Source organism: Podarcis liolepis (assembly GCF_965112155.1).
Source record: "Podarcis liolepis genome assembly, chromosome: 3".
Taxonomy (NCBI): domain Eukaryota; kingdom Metazoa; phylum Chordata; class Lepidosauria; order Squamata; family Lacertidae; genus Podarcis; species Podarcis liolepis.
Window position 1 is genome coordinate 46,942,315 of NC_139557.1, and position 25,098 is coordinate 46,967,412.

The following is a 25,098-nucleotide window of genomic DNA, read 5'->3' on the forward strand; positions in this document are numbered from 1 at the left end:
TGCGGAAGTCCACCACAAACATTGAAAGAAGAGAACCCCCCCCCAACAGTTCCATTTATTTATTCTATTTTTGCCACCATGGGAGAAAGACAGCCGTTTGGATCTTCTGCTTCAGGTAACAAAATATATTGGGCTCCATGTTTTGCGTGTGTTTCTGTAAAAGTAGATTGGTTAAATACAATTTAAGCAAGTATAATGATATGATATGGTACCCCAAATGCTTTTCATATTGGCACTGCATGCTCTTTCATAGAAGAGGCTGAAACCACATGATACTAGAACAGGAATACAAGAAGATGTAAGCTGAAGTCACCCACTAAATCACTGTAACATATTTTAAGAGATGAAATTGTTGTGCATGTGTGGGAGTGTGAAACAAGCTGTCTCTGTGTTATTTTCATCCCCGATCTTCTATGTAAATTTATTCATTTATTATACTGTTATCCAACTTACCTTTAAAAAATAAAAATAAACAAGCCAGACTCAGAACAGCATACAATGATATTTTTTTTATTAAAAAAACGCTTTAAAAGAATAAGAAGTAAAATTCAATACTTTTTCATGATGTGCCGAAAAATAATATTGAGTGGAAGGAGAAAGGGAAAAGCTGTCCTGTAGCTGGAGGAATAGTGCAGGGATGCAACTCATTGACATGTAGTCATGCTGGCCACATGACCCGGAAGCTGTACGCCGGCTCCCTCAGCCAATAAAGCGAGATGAGCGCCGCAACCCCAGAGTCAGCCACGACTGGACCTAATGGTCAGGGGTACCTTTATCTTTACCTTCTACTCTTTTATGATCTGTAATATGTTATGTTTTTGTTTGTTTGTTTCTATATTTGCTTGGGTAGTAAAAAAAAAATAGTTTGCATGTTTAGTTTTCCCTTTTCTTTCCATAATAATATTATTCTACTACTGATTATCAGTTTGTTGTATTCATATTTGGTTTATCCTATGTTTCGTTTTGTGTATGTGTGCATTGCAATCTTAATATGAAAATGACCATATGAATCTAAGAGCAAAAAGATAACTGTTTTACTTGCCTTATAATTCGCACCAACTTTTTTACCATGTTCTCATTAAGATTTAGTAGGGATGTGGGAGGTGAGGAAATATTGCTTCTCGGGGCCTGACTTGGCTGACAAGCTGCACATTGGCCATCGCTGCAGTAGCTATTCATTGCTCTAACTAGTGTCCTTTGTAGTAATCTGATCTTTTGTCATTTGTGTTCCATCCTCTAGTTTTTCTCTCTTCCAATTATTGATTTTGCCATCTGTACAGCCAGTCAAGCTCATCTTGTTTTATATCTTGTGGTTTTCATTTATTATGTACATTTTGTTCTTTTTTTAAAAAAAATAAATCTGTTAGATCATGCTCCCATCATTATTCATGTTGACTTTTCTAATTTCATTTATCCTGAATGTTCTTGCCCTCATCCCCCCCATTCAACCAGGAATTTAATATTCAGCCAATAGATGAGTGTACTGCACGTGCAAAATGTTAAAAGCAAACTTCACATCAAATGAAACTGGGCTGATAGCATTTCCATTACAAATTTAATTCTTATCTTAGATTCCCAAAGCTTCAGTTATCTGTCAAATTAATCCTGCCCTAATTCTAGGTGAGTCATCCTGAAGAAAACCTAGGTTCATCCGTCGTACACAAGCATAACTTTTTACCATTACCTTTATTTCCAAATTTCTGAGTACTCCTGGTCCTCTGATAGCCAAAATAGCATCCTTCACTCACATAAGGGAGCTATCAGACAAGGTCAGTGTCAGCCAGCTTGGGGTGCATTTAGATATGATTAGTGCATTAGTTTTTCTGTTTACAATGCAGGAGGTTACCATGGGGGTGGTTTGTGTGCAAGGGGGACGGGTGGCTAAAAAGATGTGGGGGAGGCATAGACATGAGGGTGAAGCAACGATGAAAGCTGGGCTGAGGAGAGAAGTGGCTTCAGAAATAGGGTTGGGAAGGCAGAAAGCAAACTTCCTAGTTGCATGGGATGGGGAGGTCTGGGAGGATTCATATGGGGGAGTGCCCAGGGATTGGTGAGCAGAGCAAGCAGGGGCACAGCCCCTAGTTCAGTAATATAGGCATTTATAAGCATGCCTTGCCCTAGTATATGTATCTTTTTTCACTTTACTTGGGTGGAGAACCACACTGCAAGCTTTGGAGAAGTGTGAATAGTTCTAGCTGCTATTTGTGCCCATTTTCCCTTCCCAGTGTGCCTTTGGAAAGAATGCTAGCAGGTTTAAAAACAAAGAAGAGGGGAGGAAGTGATAATGTCATCCACCAGAACTGCCAGTCCCTCTTCTGAAACCATTTTGTGGGTCAAATCACAGCCTTTAAAATGGAACTGAAACAGACAGCTCCGATTTCCCATCTCACTCCTAACTGCATGGACTTCCCAGATGACAGGACCACCACCACCGTCCCTCAGCCTCACTGATGTGATCCAAAGGAAATCAGAGCAATGCTTTTGGCACCAGCTTGGCTGGTTGCCAAAAGGAGGTGTACAAGGAACCATCCAACCATCTAATGGACCATCTTCTGGAAATTCGCTGTCTCACTGAGGGTTTGAGACAGGTCAGCTACCCTCACCTGGTTTAGCTGGCCACTCAAAGCCATTTCTCTGGATGTGGCCACTGTTGCTTGCCGACAGCTTCTAGAAGTCACAGGTGAGAGCTGAGTGCAGGGTGGGGTACAAACTACCCCAGAAGAAGCATCATGTATCCCCCCTCTGACCAGAGGGACTACCCATCCCCTAACAGAATACACCCCAGACCATTTCTATACCCCTTAACATATAATATAAACTGCCCGTTTTATACTGTAAACCACCGTGTGATATTTGGGTGAAGGGTAGGATATAAAATTAATAAATAATAGTAATAAGAAAAAGTCACCCATTACAGTCCTTAGTTAGTATGTCACGGGTGAACTTGTGGGGCAGTGCAAAATGCAAGGAGAAGCTCTTGAAATATCTCTCAGGTGTGGATATGTAAGTTATATACTGAATCATAGTCAAATACAGTGGTACCTCGGGTTACAGACGCTTCAGGTTACATATACTTCAGGTTACAAACTACGCTAACCCAGAAATAATACCTTGGGTTAAGAACTTTGCTTCAGGATGAGAACAGAAATCGTGCTCCGGCGGTGTGGCGGCAGCAGGAGACCCCATTAGCTAAAGTGGTACCTCCTGTTAAGAACAGTTTCAGGTTAAGAATGGACCTCCAGAATGAATTAAGTTCTTAACCAGAGGTACCACTGTATATAAATGTATATATGCACCTGTAATGGAATTGAACTTGGCCAGAAGCTTCAAGGGTTCCCACACAGGCGATAAATGGAAACCATAGTGCCACAACATCTTTTTTAATTTAAAAACCTTGTTTGCAGCACCTGCTGACTATGCTTTCATATAATTATGGTTTCTTATCATAGATATCAATCCATGGCTGATTAGAAGGCTGCATTAGAGATGTATGTGCCACACACAATTTTGCTGCAATGTACATCTGCATAATAAGATCTTTAGGCAGGAACCAAGGGCCAAAAGGTTTCAAATTATCATAGCTTTAGGAAAGGGGTGTAGTGGGACTCCAAATCCCATCAGTCCCAGCTAGCATAGCCAATGGGTAGGGATAATGGGACTTGATGGGACTTGTAACCCATCAATCTCTGGTTGCTCATCCATATTTTAGGAAATGCTTGCAGCGTAAGGTGGAGAAATTCATGGCCAGAATCAGCAACTATGTACTAGATGGCCTCCCATCTTGAACATGCCCACCCAAGATAGAAGTATCCAAGACAGTACATTTCCGAGCACAATTCAAAGTGTTGGTGCTGACCTTTAAAGCCCTAAACGGCCCCCCATTGTTCAGCCCGGACACTGAGATCCAGCGCCAAGGGCCTTCTGGCGGTTCCCTCATTGCGAGAAGTAAGGTTACAGGGAACCAGGCAGAGGGCCTTCTCGGTAGTGGCGCCTGCCCTGTGGAACACCCTCCCAGCAGATGTCAAAGCAATAAACAACTATTTTACTTTTAAAAGACAACTGAAGGCAGCCCTCTTTAGGGAAGTTTTTAATGTTTGATGCTGTACTGTTTTTAATATTCAATTGGAAGCCGCCCAGAGTGGCTGGGGAAACCCAGCCAGATGGGCGGGGTATAAATAATAAATTATTATTATTATATATTATTATGATGAACCAGTTGGTCCATAACCCAACCAACTTTATTAACTAGAGTTTTGATGACCGATGTATGGGGGGGGGGAAATGAATGGTACAGGGAAGACTTTTGACTCTTTCTTTCTTTCCTTTACACAAAAGAGCCCATTTCCCAATGAAGCCTTATATTTTTGTAATAGTATCATTTCCAGATAAAACTCAAGTTTTTCTAAAGTTTTTCACCAAGATAGGAATGTTGATTATTCAGAAAAATTGTTGTATTTTTAAAAAACAATATAAAATTAAAGACATGTTAACATTCAGCAAAAATGTTTTCTTAAGTTTTGTTCTTTCTAATTTGGTTCATTGCTTTCTTCTAGGGAAAATTAATTAAAAATATGTTCGTTAAGTCATGCAGCAAGTCTCTGCTATGCAAATAATAAAGATTAATGATGGAAAGTGCTAAAATACTTGCTCTACTAGAGAAGAAAGAAGAAATCATTGAAATAAAGAAATTGCATAGTAGAATGCAAATATAACTCAACCTTCAAAAAAGTTTTGCACAGAGTAGAACCTCGGCTAAATGAACTGAATCGTAGTAAAATCTATCTTTGTAAAATGTGACTTAAAATAAGATGGTGTGTGGCAAGTTTTACAGATGACAATTCCTGCATCCATCACTCACGGCATCCTTCCACCCACAAACCTCAAGTTCCTTACTTTTTACCACTAGTTATAAAGCACAAGATTGCTTCTGTATTATTGCAGAGCAGTTACCTCTAGCAGTTGCCACTGGATCCTGAATAGATTTCCCAAATGAAAGACACACTGACTGAGGTAGATATCCCAGGAAAACCAGTATCTGACAGGGTAGGTGGGGAGGGCACTATCATATTGTTTTGGCTGTTTTATTCATTGACTGAACCAAGGGGATTGCTACTTAAATATTCAGGTCACGTGCTCATGACACAAAATTTGCATATGCTGAATTATGCCTATAGATCAGAGATCAGCAAACTTTTTCAGCAAGGGGCTGGTCAACTGTCCCTCAGACCTTGTGGGGGGCCAGACTATATTTTGAAAAAATAAATAAATGAACAAGTTCATATTCCCTACAAATAACCCAGAGATGCATTTTAAATAAAAGGACACATTCTACTCATGTAAAAACACACCAATTCCTGGGCCATCTGCGGGCCAGAGTTAGAAGGCAATTGGACCGGATCCTGCCCCCGGGCCTTAGTTTGCCTACCCATGCTATAGATGGAAATTTAGGCTGACTTCTAGAGGGAAGAGAAACTAGCCATTGCTCTCAGAATATATGGGGTTTAAGGGGATTTTTAGGGACCTCAAAACTCCTACAGCTCCTCCTCAGGGTCTGACCGCCCCCTCCATGACACCTTCACAGGATGCACTAACATACTCTCCATCATGTCGCTGTGGAAAGCTGGGATGCACATCTTCCAGGACACACTCCCATGTGAGTTATGTGACCCATGTGCCCAAACATCTTTCAGGGCTGTGGCACCAAAAAACTGAGTGTCCCGATTTAATCAGGGTAGTTGAGGGGTATGTATTAAACATAAGCCGCACTCCCTGGGCTTCCATGGGACCAGATCCAGGGTGGATGGCCTTGATTTGGTTTCCCTGGATCAAGGCCAGTGTGCACTGTTGTTGTTGCTGAACAGTCATGGGGTTATCATCAGCAGGCATGCAGCACCTGCATGTTAAACAATCTAACTTCATCTGCATTAGGGTACAAGACAGATATAGGAGACTAGCTTTCCTCAACCATGGATCCCCAGATGTTCTTGAACTACAGCTCCCATCATCCCTGACCGCTGGCCATGCTGGCCAGGGATTATGGGAGTTGTAGTCCAACAACATATAGGAACCCAAGGATGAAAAAGCCTAGACTAGGCTATATTTATTCAACCCAATCTAGCAAGGAAGAACCACACACAGAAACCCTGTTTTCCTTATATATAGCCAACAAAGACATGCATCAGGATTCGGATCCATATCCACATTTGGTGTTCAGTCAGGACCCACTGCACCTTCTGGATAAGTTCTGAGTTTCATCAGCATGCCAAAGGATAGTGCTATTGTACTCAGTTCTCCTTGCGAGCTTCCCACAGACATCTTCCCACTGTGAGAACAGGATACTGGACCTGATGGGTCTTTGGGCTGATGAACATTATGTTTTTATGTTCTAAAATGGACAGCCTTCATATCAGTCTATTCCCCCCCTCCCACACTCATTAAAATTCATTTATAATGGGGGAGGGGGTTCATTTCTTGGGGATGTGCCATCATCCACAATAGTCTTCTTACAATGCAGTGTTATACATGCCTACTGAAAAAGTGAGCTTTACTGTTTTCAAAGGAGCTTTCTCACAGGTAAGTGGGTCTATGATTGCAGACTGACTTAAAAAAAATGGAACGATGAGAAATTATGGAAGTGAATCTGGACAATGATCCTTATTATATGATGCGGGAAATTTTTCAGAGCTGTTCGGACCACTAGTGCCTTTGAAAACGACCTGAGATTTGTTCCAGTACAAAAATAAAAATAAAATCCAAACAAGTGTGGAGCCTGAAATATCTGATGGCTTTGAATTTGCTTTCAAACTGCATAGCACTTATGCCTGGTTCTGTCTGGAAAGCATTTTCCCGATAATGTGCATTAAGATGGTTATATGAAAATAAATTGCATTACGCTGTATTGCAATGTTTTCAAATTTGACATTATGTTAGCCTAACTGTGTAATTTTCTCCAATACTCTAATGACATTCTGCTACACTTTGCTCTGTGGCTATTTCCTCCCCTTCTGCTCCTGGTTTCTTATTTGGTTCCTGGAAGAAATTCACAAGATTTCCCAGCACACGTAAATAAGATCTGGCTTGTTCTTTGCTATGGACGCAGAGTCTAGGTTTTGTTTCAGCTGCCTAAATCTAATAAGCATCTATTGGGATAGTAACTTTTGAAGTTGAATTTCACTATTAAACTTGGCAGTGGTTGCTGCAGAAAGAAGAGGAACTGCACTCAGAGAAGACAGAGACATGCTGCAATCTTCCAAGGGGACCTGTCCCAAGTAAACATGTAGAGGATTACAGCTTCAGTCAACAGCAGCATTTATCAAATAAATACTTACTTGGAAGCTGGGATCTTATCAGCAACTTGCGTGCAAATAAGACATACTCTCCAGTAACCTGTAATTATTTTGCCTAGGATTTATAATGCATCTCTTTGTGCATATATTGGGGATAATGCTGTCCGGCCTTACCCTTCCATTATTCACATTCATGAAATGATTCAATTTTATATGTCATTTATGGACATCTAATTTAACTTCCAGCATGATCTAATACCTAGCCTTGGTCTCTGGTTAAAATATTCGTTTTAACTAGCCACTTGCTTCCTTTAAAAAAATATTGTTTACAGCCGAGATAATATGCATTAAGTGGGAATATATTAAAGACTACAGCCAGGATTTATACAGAGCGATTGCAAGTGCTATTCTTCAGCTTAATGTTGTCAGTTAGCCTAGCAATCTCTAGCAGCAGGCATAAATACCAAAGACACCTGCAAAGGAGATGGATAATACATGGCTTCAAGTTTGGGGAGGGAGAAAGGTTGTTGTGTGTTTTCAGAAATGTGGGGAAATGGGGTCCTCTGAACCTGGAATGACAGGTGGCTTTTCTGTGTGATAAAAATAATAGCTAAACTATTTAAAAATGCATAAATATAGTAAACCCCCCTCCACTTACACACACACACACACGTATCAATATTTCTGGAACAGATGGCACTTTTCTGCTCACAATCTGTTCTTCCAATTTCATGTGAATTTCTGTTTGATTGGAAAGGAGTATCAGATGTTGCGTAATCATCAATGACCCTTAAAAAAATTCCGTTGAATGTGTGTCAATGGTGCTATACAAAGGAACATTGGGAGCTACCTTATTCTGAGTCAGACCCATTGATTCATCCAGCTCAATACTGTCTGCATCTCTTCATGTATGAGCTTCCCAGACCTACTTGGAGATGGTGGGGATTGAACCTGCATCAAAGGGAGATGCAGGTACCACCGAGCAACGCCCCTCTCCGCAGCTGGCAGTACAGCAATTTCACAGCGATGCAGTGACTTTTGGAAACTGTGAGATAACAGCTTCTCCTGGGACATGACGGGAAACATCAATAGTTGCAGGAATATAGGATACAACACCATATACGGATGGGGAAACCTCATGGGAAAAAACTGTCACACGCAGGAAAGAATAAGGATTACAGTTCCTCACTTAGAACTTTATAAATTACCTATTATACCAACACGAATAGAAATCACAAGATTGTAGCTGTTATTTAAGGGATTACATATCTGAATGGAATGCAATGGAAATTGCGTGCTGAGGTCCCCCAAAACCCCCACCCCAATAACTCAGACATCACACGTAATTTTTGTTTAAGGTTTTTGGCATAATTTTGGCCACAACTTTATTTTTATACAAATTGAGAGTGGTTGCTTAGGCATTGGTTATGACTACCTGTCCCCCCCCGCCTTGGGGGGACAGCACTGACTCCGTAGCCAGTCCCGGAGGAAGCATGGTCAGAGTCAGATGGAGCTGCGTCACAGACTCTCACTGCTCCGCGCATGTTCCTTGAAGCTTACGCGGCCCGCACCCTGCCGTCAGGGTTTGGACGAGGGGGATGGTAAGCTTCAGAATTCCTTTAACGGAATACCCGTCTGCAGCAGCATTGGAGGGGCAGGCACAGCCAATCCATACCCCTCCACCAACCAATTTTAACCAATGCCTAACCGCCAACCTTAAGAGGGACGCAGGTGGCGCTGTGGGTAAAAGCCTCAGCGCCTAGGGCTTGCCGATCGAAAGGTCGGCGGTTCGAATCCCTGCGGCGGGGTGCGCTCCCGTCGTTCGGTCCCAGCGCCTGCCAACCTAGCAGTTCGAAAGCACCTCCGGGTGCAAGTAGATAAATAGGGACTGCTTACCAGCGGGAAGGTAAACGGCGTTTCCGTGTGCGGCTCTGGCTCGCCAGAGCAGCGATGTCACGCTGGCCACGTGACCCGGAAGTGTCTTCGGACAGCGCTGGCCCACGGCCTCTTGAGTGAGATGGGCGCACAACCCTAGAGTCTGGCAAGACTGGCCCGTACGGGCAGGGGTACCTTTACCTAACCGCCAACCTTACAAGTTGTGACGATTTGCTAAGCAGTAGGCAAAACCCAAAAGGCACGCACTAATCAGCCAATTGGACAAATTCCTACTGGGCCCCCGCACCAAGGCGAACGACCCCATGACAGGCAGAGCAAGGTCAAAGCGCAAGCCCAAGCAAGGGAGGGCGGGCGGGAGATCCGATGTCCACAGCGAAAGAGAAAGAGAAAGCTGTGGACCCTGCTTATATATGGGGATTAATCCCACCCCTAAATTGGCAACATCAATTTTGCCCCAGTAACAACTTCTTCCAATCTGCTCCAGCCCATTGCCATCAATGGCCTGGTCACTAACTGGGGGTTTTGTTCGGCCCCATCCGCAACACGTGCTCTCTCTTTTATGAGAACACGCTTTGCGTGCTGAGGTCCCCCAAAACCCCCACCCCAATAACTCAGACATCACACGTAATTTTTGTTTAAGGTTTTTGGCATAATTTTGGCCACAACTTTATTTTTATACAAATTGAGAGTGGTTGCTTAGGCATTGGTTATGACTACCTGTCCCCCCCCGCCTTGGGGGGACAGCACTGACTCCGTAGCCAGTCCCGGAGGAAGCATGGTCAGAGTCAGATGGAGCTGCGTCACAGACTCTCACTGCTCCGCGCATGTTCCTTGAAGCTTACGCGGCCCGCACCCTGCCGTCAGGGTTTGGACGAGGGGGATGGTAAGCTTCAGAATTCCTTTAACGGAATACCCGTCTGCAGCAGCATTGGAGGGGCAGGCACAGCCAATCCATACCCCTCCACCAACCAATTTTAACCAATGCCTAACCGCCATTCGAGCTCTTACGCTCGCCGCCAACCACTCACAAATTAAGCCACACCCTCAGCCTGGACACCATAGCATCCAACCACACATCATTCCCAACTGGCGAGAGATGAACCCCGTCATCCCTATAAAATTCAATCGCCTTGAATGAAATCAGAGGGTGAGGGATCACAGACCCGCCCAGATTCACCACCAGCTTGCTTGCCGCAGAATTAATCCGCTTCCTTACACGTTCAGTGGCGGCTGGGCAAGGACTACCTCGCCAAATGTGGCGTTGCAATAGCTGTGACCAAATTAGCTTAGTTGACGGCACCAGTGCCGCCAGCTCCCCAAGGTCCTGTAATATGGCAGCACGCAGCCCATAGCAGGAAGAGGAAACCATATCGTTCTCCCCGAGCTGCACCATGATCGCCGAAGGAGGGCCAAACCGTAGGACACGCCATTGCATGAGAGGTAAGAATTCCCTCCACAGCATCCCCCTTCTGGAGATCCAGGACACCTGTACGTGCTGTGGAAAGCCCAGGCCATCGCCCAGTCCAGACTGACGAGCTCTGTCCGCAGCCCAATGCACAATACTGTGCCCTACTATCCAGATACGGATAGCAGCCCGACCTGAAGAATTTTATTATTCTTTATTTTATTTTATTTATTTTATTTTATTATTTTACACTTCCTTATTAACATGCTTACCGGCCTCTTTGGTGGTAGTTTGTCTAGGCACTGGTTCCTGACTAGCTGCACCTGACCTCAGCAGGGCAGCACTGACGACTGGGCCCCACCATATCGTCAGTACCAGCAACATTGTGGGGGAGCCATGAATCCCAAGGCAATCGCATCCCGCCAGGTGTCGTTCCCCATAGGGGGAAGATGCACCCCCCATCTGCCCCAAAGAGGGGAACAGTCTTGGAGAAAATAGCAGGGTGCAATATCACAGAACCACCTAAAGCAAGGACCTATTTTATATTATTTGTTATTTTATTTTATATGTTATTTTATTTTATTTTATTTACTTTATTTATTTTATTTTATTTTCCACCGCCATATTAACATGCTTTCTGGCCTGCTCGGTGGTAGTTTGTCTAGGCATTGGTTCCCGACTAGCTGCATCTGACCTCAGCAGAGCAGCACTGACTGGGCCCCACCATATCGTCAGAACAAGTAAACAGCGTGGGGGAGCAATGAACCAGGATCAGACTCAAGCTCACCCCAAATGCTCCCAGGGACTCTTGCGTGGCCCTACCCCTCGAAAGGGGGTTGACAAAGCATGGCAAATCCTTGGTTTCCTTTAATGGAATATCTTTGCGCATTGGAGGGGACAGGTGCTCCAACCCCCCTTCCAGACCACCTTGAACCAAATGCCTTAAATTATTTTGAGTCCAGGGAGAGCTGCCATCAACTCAAACCAAGCACTCTTGCATGCAGGAATGCAAACTTATGCTGGAGGAAGACGGCAAATCATTCCCGCCTAGCTGTACCACCAGCACTGCGGGAGGACCTGCACAGGTCACACTCGACCGCACCAAAGGAAGGACGTCCTCCCAAAGCATTCCCCATCTGGACATCCAGCCTATGTTCACATGGGCAGGAAGACTGAGATGGCGCCCCAGTCCAGACTTGTCAGCGCGCTTGCCAGCCCAGTCTACAATGCTGTGGCCCAAATGTGCACAGCTGCTCCTATGAGAAAAGGAAATAACAGACAAGCATCAGCACAGACATCATTGTGACACTTCCTGATATAACCCTTGTCAGCGTCAGACTTCCAATGACCCGTATTCAAAATCCTGTCTACTGACAGGCCCCCAGTGTGCAGCCGTTGCAGCAGCCCTATTCGGAAGGAATGAGGCATGTCTAGTGGTAGGCAAGCCGCAGGCCGTGATAACTGGTGCACGATGTAAGCACATTAATGCCTGGCTAATGGGAACCCATTTTCATGCACTAGGAGTGGGCCAGCCCCCAGGGGAATGAAAAGCCAAATTTTTCTGGTATCCATAACCGTGCAAGGGCCCTCCTCATCTGTAATGGGAAGCCTGATTGTGGCACTCCTGCCCACTAAGTCTGTTTTAGAGTTCCCAACTCTAATGACAAGCTCCAAAGCAGATAAGGAAAAGTCCTGAAGCAATAAGCCTTCAGACTCTCAGTCCTGTGCTGGCTCCAACAACCATTTCCCCAACCCTCAGTGCCCAAAATGCAATGGAATACTGAAAGGAGTCTCGCCTTGATCTTTTACCAGCAGACAAGTTTTAACTTGTTGCAGATCCTGCATAGGTAAAATTGACCGACTTCCTGCCCACTGTCCTATGAGGTTGGAGCCTATTCCAACCTTCCAAGGCCCTGCGCATTACAAACTTTATGCAAGGGTCTCTGAAATAAAAAGCTTCAGTATAACAGACATTGCAGCGGACTGAATTCTTATAGTTATAACAGCACGCCCAATCTGCGGCAGGTGGACCAAATACTGCAGGATCTGCTCAAAGGATGGGGCCAGTTCATCTGAATGGCCGAGGACTGCCAGCTTAAGGCTAAGAAATCCATCCAGGCCTTCCCATAAGAGCTAAAAGCAGAAGGGGAAATGGAAGCTGCTGCTCTCTGTAATTACTAATTGTTGTCAAAATGCCACAGGTGGTCTGGAAAAGTCAGGCAATAGCTGAGTGTCTGGAGCCCAGGATCTGAAGCGCTCAATCTGAAAATGGGATAGAGTGTCAGAGACATCATTAGAGGATCCCGTAATCAGGAGAGCAGAAAGCACAATATTAAACCTTAAGCAGTGCAGCTCAAAAGCGTGAGCGGAGGGGCGGAGACTCTGCTGGAGCGTGAGGACTGTTTAGCCAAGACGCTCACCACTACCTGGTTATCAGACCAAAAGCAGATCCAATGGTCACTGAAACTCCTCGGGCCACATGTGAACTGCTACTACAATGGGGAAAACTCAAAAGTTAGGTCACATGATTGCCTCACCATACCGGGCTTGAGGCCATAGCTTTGCACACCAGCAGCCCCTGAAATAATAATAAAAAAAAATAAAATAAAATAAAAAACCAAAGGGCAAAGATCCAGCAGCATCAGCATGAACCTGAAAATCCCTGTGCAAGTATCCTGCCATGGCCAACTACTATTGCATACATATAGGAATTGCAACCATTGCATGAGATCCCATTGCATGAGAAAGGTAAGGGGACCTCAACATTTAGGAATTGCAACCGTTGCATGAGAAAGGTAAGGGGACCTCAGGCCGCAGGCAGCCTAGCCTAGTGGGAAGGGAAGGGGCGGCCTGGGGCAACCACTCTGCATGCAAGATTAATTAAGTGACCCAGCAAGATCGGATCTGATGAAGCATCACTTGCTACAGAGGAAGTATTACAAAATAACTTCCTTCAAGGCAGACAGCTTCTCCATAGGCAAGTGGTATGTTGTAGCAACGATATCCAACTGGATCCCTAAATAAAATGGAATATGGGCAAAAGGTATTGAGCTATTGCTTGCCAGCTTCCAGCCCCGCTTGGGCAGGGGGCATCTTGTGCTGCCATCATAATACGTAAATTTACAGGGCCGACGCTGGCCAGAACCCCTAAAAAAGTCCCGACAAAACTGCCGCTGAGCCAGCTTCCTTTTCAGACACACACTGTGCAATGCAAAAAACACACTCCGTGCAGTGCTCACACAAACCAAGCAATGCAACTATACTCCGTGCGATGCAGCTACACGCTCCGTTCAATGCAACTACACACTCAGTGCAATGCAAAAACGCACTTCGTGCAATGCAAAAACGCATTGCAACTCCATGCAATGCAACTACCCTCCATGCAATGCTACTACACACTCTGTGCAATGCAACTACACACTCCATGCAATGCAACTACACACTTCATGTAATGCAACTACACACTCCGTTCAATGCAACTACACACTCCGTGCAATGCAAAAATGCACTCCATGCAATGCAACTACTCTCCATGCAATGCAACTACACACTCCGTTCAATGCAACTACACACTCCGTTCAATGCAAAAACGCACTCTGTGCGATGCAACTACCCTCCATGCAATGCAACTACACACTCTGTGCAATGCACTCTCTGTGCAATGCAAAAAAAAAAAAACCAACACAAAAAACACACACACACTCTGTGCAATGCCACTACACCCTCTGTGCGATGCACACACACTCTGTGCAATACACACACATTCTGTGCAATGCACACACACCCTCTGTGCAATGCACACAACCTCGGTGCAATGCAAATGCAAATCTCTCACGCAATGCAATGCAAATGCAGCCCGTGCAGCGCTGAGCCCTGCAACACACAGAGCAAACTGCAGTGCGGGCACACAAAGGTGCTTTCTCCCGCTTGCATATTGCAAACGTGGCGCCTGTTACATCCCTCGCAGTGAGGGAACCACCAAAAGGCCCTCGAGACTGGACCTAAGTGTCCAGGTAGAGCAATGGGGGAGCATGCAGCTGTCCCATATAGGGACCAATCCTGCAACCTAGGCATTACCGGCACTATGCGCTGACCAGCTGAGCTATCCAGGATGATCCCTAAAGACCCGGGACAGCCTCACCCTGACCCCTGTAGAGGTCCAAGGTGATGTCTGAATCATGATCCCTGCTCCTCTTTGCCCTCCTCCTGGATTGCAGCCTTCGAAGATGCTTCCTTCTGGAAGAAGACACCTGGGGCGTCCACAAGTCATCCCCTGCAGGAGAGGCAAGCTCTTGAGGCATTTGCAAAAGCCCAGTCATAGTCCGCAAAAACTAAACAATGTAAGGAACTGGTGAAACCAATGCTTCATGGACCACATGGGGACACTATTCGGGCCGGAAACGCTTCCAGGCCATCGAATTCTAGGGCAAAGCCCTAGGATCACCTGCCAGGCCAGGCATAAATGTTTCCAGTGAAATAGCAGAGTTGAGGCAGCCCACAGCTTGTCCAGGTACCCCTGCTTGCCCTTTTAGAGGGAAGCACCCCTTCAAGAAACCCAAAGTTCTTTTATCACAAATGGGCCGAACTACCCAGCAACAGAATAGCCCAAAAGGACCAGTTTGTTTTGTTTTGTTATAACAATGGCTAAGAGGGGGATATGAACCCTGTCTCCCAGGTCCTAGTCCTACACTTTAGCCACTAAACCACAATGGCTCGCCTCTAAAATGGCAGTCGCCACTATCAGGGCAAAACAAACTTAAAGAAAATAAACTTGTTCAGAAACAGCATAGTTCAAGAGCATATACGGAGTGCTCATAGTCATTGGAGGCACAGAGAGCCTCTGCCGCCCTCTGTCTGCCTCAGATATACATTAGCGGCAACTGAGCCTGCAAGCAGGTACATTCTTATAGAGAGGTCAGAGACTTAACAATTAACTGCTACCTGTAGCATACTTAAGCTCAGAAGTTATGCCCAGGCCGAATAGGGCTCCATGCCTCTGCTCTTGAGAATCTTAGTCTCATAGCAATATTAAAGGAACTCAAAATAGTGCTCCCGCCCAAGGCTAGATTAAAATTTGGCCAACAGCGCTGCACACACTCAAATAAAGCCAACCTTCGGGGTGCTATAAACGAAAGTGATTCCAGCTAAGCTGGGAACAGCCCTGACTAGCCCCACAATTTACAACAGGAGAAATGGGGGAAACCTTTTTGCGAAAGAAAGGCAAGCCACAGATACAGGGAGAATCTTCCCACAGGGCAGGGTAAGGGGTGGGGTGGGAAATTGAACAGGAAAAAGGGGAATTAAATTATTTAAGGGACTAAAGAGGATTAAAAGAAGGGGGAAATAAAGAAATGTAACCAGACAATGAGAAGTTTGCATCACTGTCCTCCAGACAGTCCAAGTGCTCCATGTGATCCGATGTCCACAGCGAAAGAGAAAGAGAAAGCTGTGGACCCTGCTTATATATGGGGATTAATCCCACCCCTAAATTGGCAACATCAATTTTGCCCCAGTAACAACTTCTTCCAATCTGCTCCAGCCCATTGCCATCAATGGCCTGGTCACTAACTGGGGGTTTTGTTCGGCCCCATCCGCAACACGTGCTCTCTCTTTTATGAGAACACGCTTTATTAAAATTTTGGAAAGCAGAAAAAATGTAGAAGAATGAACTCATCAACTCTAGCATGAGAGGGGGCCAGTTGAATTAAATTGTATAATTTGATATTTGAATAATTAGCATTAATAATTGTATTAATTGGATAAAATTGATGTTGTTATAATGAGGCTGTTATTGGAACGATATTGGAAAGTCAATAAAAATATATGGGAAAAATGTAGAAAGTGGCACAGTTGTTAAAAGAAAATATGCAGAAATTGTACAGGTTTATTCTTTTAATTTTTTTTAATTGGATCTTTTCAGAATGATTGGTATTACTTTTTTATTTTACAGACAATGATAGTAAACTACAAAAAAAGAAGAGAGAAGAACTAAATATGACTAAATATGACTAAATACAGAAGGTCAGGATCTCCCCCTCCTATCAGTTCACTACATTTGCTCGTGACGGCTGGGCTACATCCAGAACATGTCTGGGTATGCTTGCCCTTCTCTGCATGGCCTCTCTTCCCTTCCACAGTGTGATTCTGTAACACGAAGTAAATGAAAGCATGGCTTTCCTGTGAAACCTTCAGAGTTCTTTCCTTCAAAATGGTTGCCGTGTTGTTAAACTGCAGAGCAGGGACAGCAGCTCTCAAAGGGCTTTCATTTCTCCCTGTCACTCAGTGAGCGTGGCCACACTCCTCACACACAAAACCCGTGAATAAATATATTCAGTGATCTGACTGTTAAATAACACGGCTTGATACTGTTCAATAGCATTGATTCTTCAAAGAAACACACTATTAAACCCCTACTCCTGTACTGCCTAGATGAAGTTCATTCTGTATCAAAAGGTTTGGTCTGATCATTTCCAATACTTGCAAGTTCAAGTTTAACATTTTAATTTATTCTAGCACAGCCTATGACAATGCGGCTAAGTCTTTAAGCGGTTACTTACTGGAATGATTCAGTGTTAATTTTTAATAGGATTGTGCAAATTGGCAGCCTTAAGTAAAACTTCTGGTAAGCAGTACATCATCTGACATGATTACAGACATCAGCAATACATGATTACTCTGGGGAAAAGACAGATATACACAAAATGTTCTAAAATGGCTGGACATTTCATTTTCACAAACATGGCTCTGCTGGTGGTGTTCTTCCAGTGTTATTTCTGCTGTTTAGTTTTAAGGCTATAATCCTGTCCTTAAGCATAGGCTGTAAGTCCCACTGTTGATATCAAATGCAACTGGCAGCAAAACTACATGATCCTCATAATCTTGTTTTTGCTAAGCAGGATCCCTGAACTTTGTGTATGGCTACAGACTTGAATTGGGGAAACTGATATAAAGATGCCCTGCTCATTTATAATTAGCAAGTCAGGAAGAGCTGACCCTTCTCTTTGTATTTTTTTGTGCAAGCAAGGTACATATTTAAATATATAGATGCAGTTGAAATATGCAGTTTCTTTAGAAAGCTCCTCAAAATTATTTGCATTCTTCATGGGATAAGAAATGTAACCAAATCTCAAACCCACTGTCCTGCTCTATTTATTTTATTTATATATATATATAAAATTATATGCCACTAAAGTATAAAAAATATATCAAAGCAGTTTACATTAAAGCCATACAATAAAAGCGTTAAAAGGTTTAAAACAATTTCAACAACCATCAACAAACCATTGTGGAAAGATGAAATCTTAATTGCCTACTTAGGCATGGCAGAATAGAAATGTTTTCAGGGGCCATTTAAGGGTTGACACAGATGGTGCCCACTATATTGCAATATGTATTCCAGTGAATATACAGTAAAGAGATCCTATATTAGATGTCCTCCCAAGTTACTACCACTGGTGAGATGGAAGCTTCTGTTCTCTCAGGAAATTGCAGGATCAAGAGCGGTTTCCTTAGAAGTAAACCATATTCCCCACCCACCCCATATTTATAGCTTAGGATAGCACACACAATGTATTAATCAGAGGAAGAGGTGAAAGTTAAAAACACAATTGCTGCACTTGTACAATTGCAGCCTTCTAAGTATTGCATTTACCGAGCTTCATAACATTTACTGCCACCTGGAAGTTCTTTCTCATTGGACTTTCACTTTCAGTATTATGTGGTTTCACATTTCAGCATTATTCTAAATCCATACGGTACCTCGAGGGCACAGTTATTTGTCTTATAACATGCCTTGTTCAGAGTTCATTTGTGACAGCACTACTACCCTGAATTTGGTTTCCATAGTACTCTAGCCCTGAAGCACAGATCACGAGGAGTTTGACCTGCTGCCTTTGAAAGGCTGAGTATACAATTTGTTCTTGGCAGCTTCAACTTCTTTCCCAGGGCCAAACTACATGTTACATGCAGCTCTGTGTGGGTGTTTTAATCTGATCCTGGCTGTAATCCTATACACCATTACCTAATAATAAGGCCACTAAGCTCGGTGAGCTTTGTTTCTAGGTAGACATTGCATTAGTTTTCACTGTTTGCAATCAAAAACAGTCACTAGAATGTGACTTCCAGTGAAGAAATAGCTAAGGATAAAGGGAGGAGGGTTTGTTATTATACCATTTGAAATTGCCCTTTCCCCCTTCTGCCCTACTTTTCACTAGACAGGGAAATTGTGGGTGCCTGAACCTTTTCTCCTGTGTGACAAGGGAGACACAATTATGAGGCAAGAAGCAACACATAGTGAAAACAATGTGGCCCCAGTCACAGTGCCCCCCCCCCGGCAGTGGTTCCATGTATGGGAATAAATTCAAGTAGACATGGTTCTGCATTAGAAAATGGCTACAACTTTATTGATTGCAAATGTAGGTGGAATTTTGGCTCAGGCATTGGGTGTTGTATCCATTTTAGCCTCCTGCCAGAGGGCTGAAACTTGTTCAGGGTCGTGTCAAGCATTATGCCCTCCTCAAGAAGCTGAGCTACAGAGGAGGCCATCCTAAGGCTGCTGCTGGAAAATCTATGGCCTTTCTGCCTGATGCTTGGCTTCTGGACACCAAGACGTCCACCAAGACCCCTTTAACGGGTTACCATGCCTACGCCATTAATTCAGGACAGGGTGAAGCACCACTTCATCCCATAGCTTGAAAACTAGGTTTCCACCGAATGCCTTAACTATCACTTGAGGCTTTTTAAGATCCTTTGTCACCAAACCACCTACAGCTGTAAAGGATCAGATATAAATTCCTTATGCAGCCGTAGGTGCCTCCCACTTTTCTTGTTAGTTGGAATTGTCTGAATTTGTGCCTTCAATATTTCACCTTCAATATTCCCATCCATCCTTCTCTTTGAGAATTTCTGACCATAGCCTCTCACCTGGTAGTTTATTAAGCTTTTTGATATCAGACTTCTTAAAGACCAAATTGCATGTCCAACTACACTCAGCTTCCCCTTGTACCTGTATCCTGAAACCCAAGAGGACACAATCACTTCCTTCCAATGTTTCTAGTACTTCCACTTTGTTTATCAGTTCCTTCATGTTGGTGAAGACCAGGTCCAAAATAAATGATCCCCTTGTTGTTTCTTCCATCTTCTGGAAAATGAAATTGTCAGCGAGTCTCCTGAAAGTGCAAACTGTTTGGAACGTTTGTATGTGTGTGTCTACCATGCATATTTGTGAATACCAGAAAATGTTTCAGAGACAGGATACCTGGGACCTTTTATTTCCGAAATTATGTAGCAATCTGCATATTCTAGCTATAAAAGAGAAAAGAGATTTGATTTGTTCTGCCAGTGTTGTCAACTTTACTGCATTTCATTGATAGCAAAGTCACACACCTTTAAGTTAATAAATAAAAATGAAAGGAAGAAATATGTTGTTGTTTCAGAGCTCTGTAATATGCAGGCACACTGCGTACATAAGGTACATTAGGCACTGTCACTGATTTTATTATTCCCTCTATTCCACTGACAGCAAGGTTGCAAGATAAAAATAATGGGATAATTTTGCTTTTAAAAGTCTTCTGACATTTATAGTTCTGTAGTCTGTGGCAGGGTATTTGTGAAGTTTGGGAACTTGTGAAAGAGCAGACATTGGGAGTGTATTTGTCAAAACTACTTACTATGGAGCAACCTCAATGAAGTCCATACGTCTGCTTGAGAATCAGTGATTTGAAAACTGTGATGGTTTACTACACAATTAACAGCTGAAACTCTTTGAATGCTCATTCAGATGTAACTCCAACTGTATGCATAAGTGTGGAGGGAGGTGTAGTACCTTCTGGAGGGGACACGAAATGCTCCTTCTGGGGTAGTTTGTCTACCTTTGGTCCCCACCCTACACACAGCTCTCACCTGTGACTCCTAGAAGCTGTTAGCATGAGACCGTAGCCATACCCTGGGAAATGGCTTCTATAGGCCAGGTAAACCAAGAGAGGGTAACTGATGGGTTTCAAATGCTCAGTGAGATAGGGACTTTCCCTGTGTGTGAAAACAGGCTCCAGAAGATTGAGCAGATGAGAATAGTGGGTCTAACAATCAGGAAGGTAATTTCTGCATGTGCTGCAGAGGAAAATGCTGGGCAGATGGGGCTCATCAGCCTGGGAAGGTAGCCCATCTAAGGAGAATGGAAACTATGACCATATAAACCTCCATTGCCTTGTGGTTATACTCATTCATGAGAAAAGCTTCAGGAGTAAACCCTAAGGAATAATCTCTGTGTTGCAGGATATCATCAGGAGAAGAAAAGGCCAAGGAGTAAACTTTACATAAATCTGATGTCTTGCATGCTTCCTTCCAGCAGCTCCTGCAGCCAAGCTGGTGCCAAAATGTATTGTTTTGCTTTTCGTTTGGATATCAAGGCCAAGAAGAGGGTCTTACCATCTGGGCAACCCAGAACTTTCATATACACTACCCAGCCTTGTGCTCCCATAGTGGTCACTAAACCTACAGCAGGTGCTATAATTCTCCAGTGGTTTGATTTTACCCCCAGTGGCACACTTTCCCATTGTCTCTCAAAACAGATAGATGCCAACAACTGGCACAGGCCATTTCAAGTTCCTTCTGCAAGATTTTACTAGTAGGTAAGAGAGGAGAACTGATCCAACGAAAGTAGAATGACATTATTTATACCCCATATGGAGTGCAAGGCTTAGACAAAATCAGAAGCAGACTGTGGGCTGATTAATTCAGATTAATTAGTCTGATTAATGTTATCTTGTATGGAAAACATATGGCTAGAATACAGACAGCTACCATAATATTTTAATTGGTTTAAAAGTCTAATCTCAAGGACTCTTACAGTGTGTTCCTAATGTATACTTTCTGAAAAGTATGCCTACAAACATAAAATGTTAGAGACAGATCTTTAATATTAGAGACAGATTTTTCGGGGGGGGGTGGATACATCACAGGCACATTCATTAAATACATCTATTGAATACATCTCTCATTGTAAGAGAGATGTATTTTAGTGGTGGAAAACTGCTACTAGTCCAAGTAGATAATTCTGAGCAAGATGGATCAGTGGTCTGGCTCTAGCTAGCTTCATATGTCCATTTTATATTGATTTTTTCTATTCTGTTTCTTTTTTCTTTTTTCTTTCATCATTTTTGCTATTTCCTTGTAGCTGCGCCATTATTTTAACTAAATGACAACCTTTAAAATATATAAATTCATAACAAGGATTGAATCTAGACTAAGTTAGTTGCACTTACTTCCCACTGAGATCAATACAACTTACAGTAATAGTTAATGGACCCCTTAATTTCCATGGGACCTAATTGAAACCAACAGGGTGCAATCGTAACCTTCCTGCACCACAGAATTTTGCGGAGCCGTGGGGAATTGTGGCTTCCAGTGTCCATGTGGAAGGTTGGGTGGGGCAGGATGCCCGGGCCCTTTCTGAGCTGATCACTGGCACAATGATGGAGCCTGACTTGTGCCTTCACATGACAGCAGTGAGAACAGCTTAGGATCAAGCAGCTCCAGGGCCAGCTTCGCTTTGTCCCCTTTCTGCTCTCACAACACCCCATTTTGTGGCATTCCAATGGCTTCCACAAGTGGACACCCCACCAGTAGCCCCACTGCTCACCTGTGCATTAGGCAGCTGTCAGGAGGCTAGATTAGCCAGAATCTACCACCCACAGTCCAGTGTAATGGGGAGTTGGTTTGCTCTACCCAAGTGGAATGCATAAATGTGCACTCAATGGCAAACATGGGTTGGTTACTGTGTGACTGCAGCATATCAAATACTTCAAGCCACTTTGTGTCAACATCACAACCCGAACTTTTAGATGCATGAAACTCATTTGTATATTTGGAGCGTAAACCTGAGAAATTTAATTAAGCATGGATTAGTATAAATGGGTGAAACATTTAATTGTTACTGACTTCAGTCATACTTTAGTGTATTTTAACTTGCAATCTAATGGGCATGGGCTATATATCTGTGTATCCTGATCTTTGTTCATCTTTTCAAATGCATTGTGGTTTGTACTGTACTATACACCCAAGTACAGTAATAGCAAGTTAGCCTTAGGCAACGGTTTGCTGGCAAGGGTTAAAGACATTGAGGAATCATCTTGTCTTATGAATGGACCATTAACTAAGAGCATATGGTTGTCAAAAGCATGACTGTCAAGGTGGTTCATAGCCTTGCGGGATGTGCTTGATTCCTCAGAGTTTCTGAATTCTCAGCAAATGGCCCTGGCTAACCATTGCCTGCTATCTCTTTCATGATGACTGGTTAAGTGACAATATTATTTTCACTCAAATGTGGACATCATGATTATTCATACTTTGGCAATCTCTAGGCTAAACTGTCCTTTATTCATGTACAGGCTGGGGGAGGGGGCGACGAGAAATAAGCGTTTGCTTAGAGGTGATCTGTAAAGGGGAGAAATAATAAGCTTTCAATATGTCTCAGGAGTGCCCTAGTTTCCAGGAATCATCCATTTTGTCAGATCTCTCCAAGGTCAGTGCCTAACTCACTATTTAAAATATGTTATGTTGCCTCTGGGATATAAGTAGGATTTATATAGACTTCTATGCTGACAAATCTCAGTAGCTGTGAAAAGGCCCACTCTGCTGATTTTTACATCCCCAAATTGTCATGCCAACAAAAAGATAGTGGAGAAAAGGACAAACACGGAATGTAAATGGGAGAGTATTACTCTCAATGAACAAACTATTCTATCCTTCTAGAGGTCCTCGAGCTGTCAAACCCTTTACTGTACAAGTATGTTCTCTGAATATTTATATAACACTAAGTAGTTGACCCTGAATAACTGTTTCAGACTATATAATAGAGAGTAGCTGAATCAGGTTCGTAGGCTCATATTCCACCAACTTCCAGCCCAGCTTTGTCGGTGGGTGGAGCAAGTGCAATATTACTCTTGACAATGTTGTTGACTAAAGCTGCCTCATTTCCGTGTGATTCCAACAGTGAGTTGGCACTGCTTAGGGTCAGGGTGGAAGCAAGAGATAATAAACAATGAGCGTGGACTATCCAATGATGTTCAAGGACTGTATAATCCAAGCGGGGTTTGAATTGCACCACTCAATTGGAATGGCAAGAAATGGTAAGAAGGGGTATCTGGGGCTCATCCGGACTTCTTTTTGTGCCACATTTCTAAGCATAGACCTGGACTTTAAAGCTCTGTGTCTGGATAGGGTTTTGTTTTTTGTTTTCGTCCCAGCACATTCCCTGGGAAAACCTGTGCTTTACTGCTGAATTAGAGCAAACAGCAGTTGGGTTTTCTGCCGATTGCTGTTTGCTCCGATTCAGAGGTAAAGCACAGGTTTTCCTGGGGAAAGTGCCGGGACAAAAAAATAAAAATTTTGAGCACAGAGCTTTGAAGCATGGACCTGTGCCTGGAAAGAGCAGTGCAAAAGGAAGTCTGGATGAACACTTTGGTCGCATACTACCGTGCCATTGAATGAAAATCACATCTTTTGAAATCTTCAGTAAAGACTTGGCAGGGTAATTGAGTCTTCTCTCAAAATGTCTGAGCTGCTGCTAATTGGACAGCTGTCTGTGACCAAACATTTGCCCAATATCTGGCCATGGCACAGCAACATAATCAGGGTTCTGGGTCACAGGAAGACCTGTAACTGCATACAAACAAATACACTCACAATCCCTTCTCAGCCTTCCCACTCAAAGCAGGAAGGCTGAGGTGGCAGGACAGACCAGCACACATGGTCTCCCCTCCCCTCCATGGATACAAATTCAGAATGTCAGATAAGGGCTTATTTTTAGACTTTGACTCAGTGTAACCAGCTTCATCTATTCAGTCCAGAGTCCAACAATTCATGTAATAATTCGACCATTTTCTAGTTTAATTTACTTTTGCCAGAGTCTTGAACTGGTAACTGAATTTATTTTATAGTACACATTAGATAAATTATACATTTTGGGTTTTTTCTTTGCCTATTGCTGCATCACTCTTTTTTCCTGATTTAGCAATAAAAAGACAAATCACACAAAGAAATGCCATTTTGTTCCTCTTAAGTATTGTTTGCATATGACTAGTTTAATCATGCACAACATTTAGCCTTCATTATATAGAACATTGTTAGCAGTTGATGCCTTGGAGCACAATAATACATAATTTTGCATTAATCTCTCTTTGCTCAGTTCTCTTTTATAATGTTGCAAACATATGCTACAAATTAACACTCATTTTTAAACTTCAATGAATGCACAGATTACACTTGCATTAAATCAAGCTTTTGCTCAAGTGTTCTAATAGAAGTGCAAAGATACTTTCCTTTTATGAGGAAAGACACAAAGCAAGTTTTTATGCCCAAAAGTGTATGAGGGGAAAACTTTGAAAAATGCAAAAATTAATTAAGAGTTCAGAAGTTGAGTTTTAACCTTTTCACAGGGATACCTTTTACAAAGTTCAAGTTAGTCACTGGAAGGAAGTTACCTTTAATTAAATGTAGATACCTTAATACAAT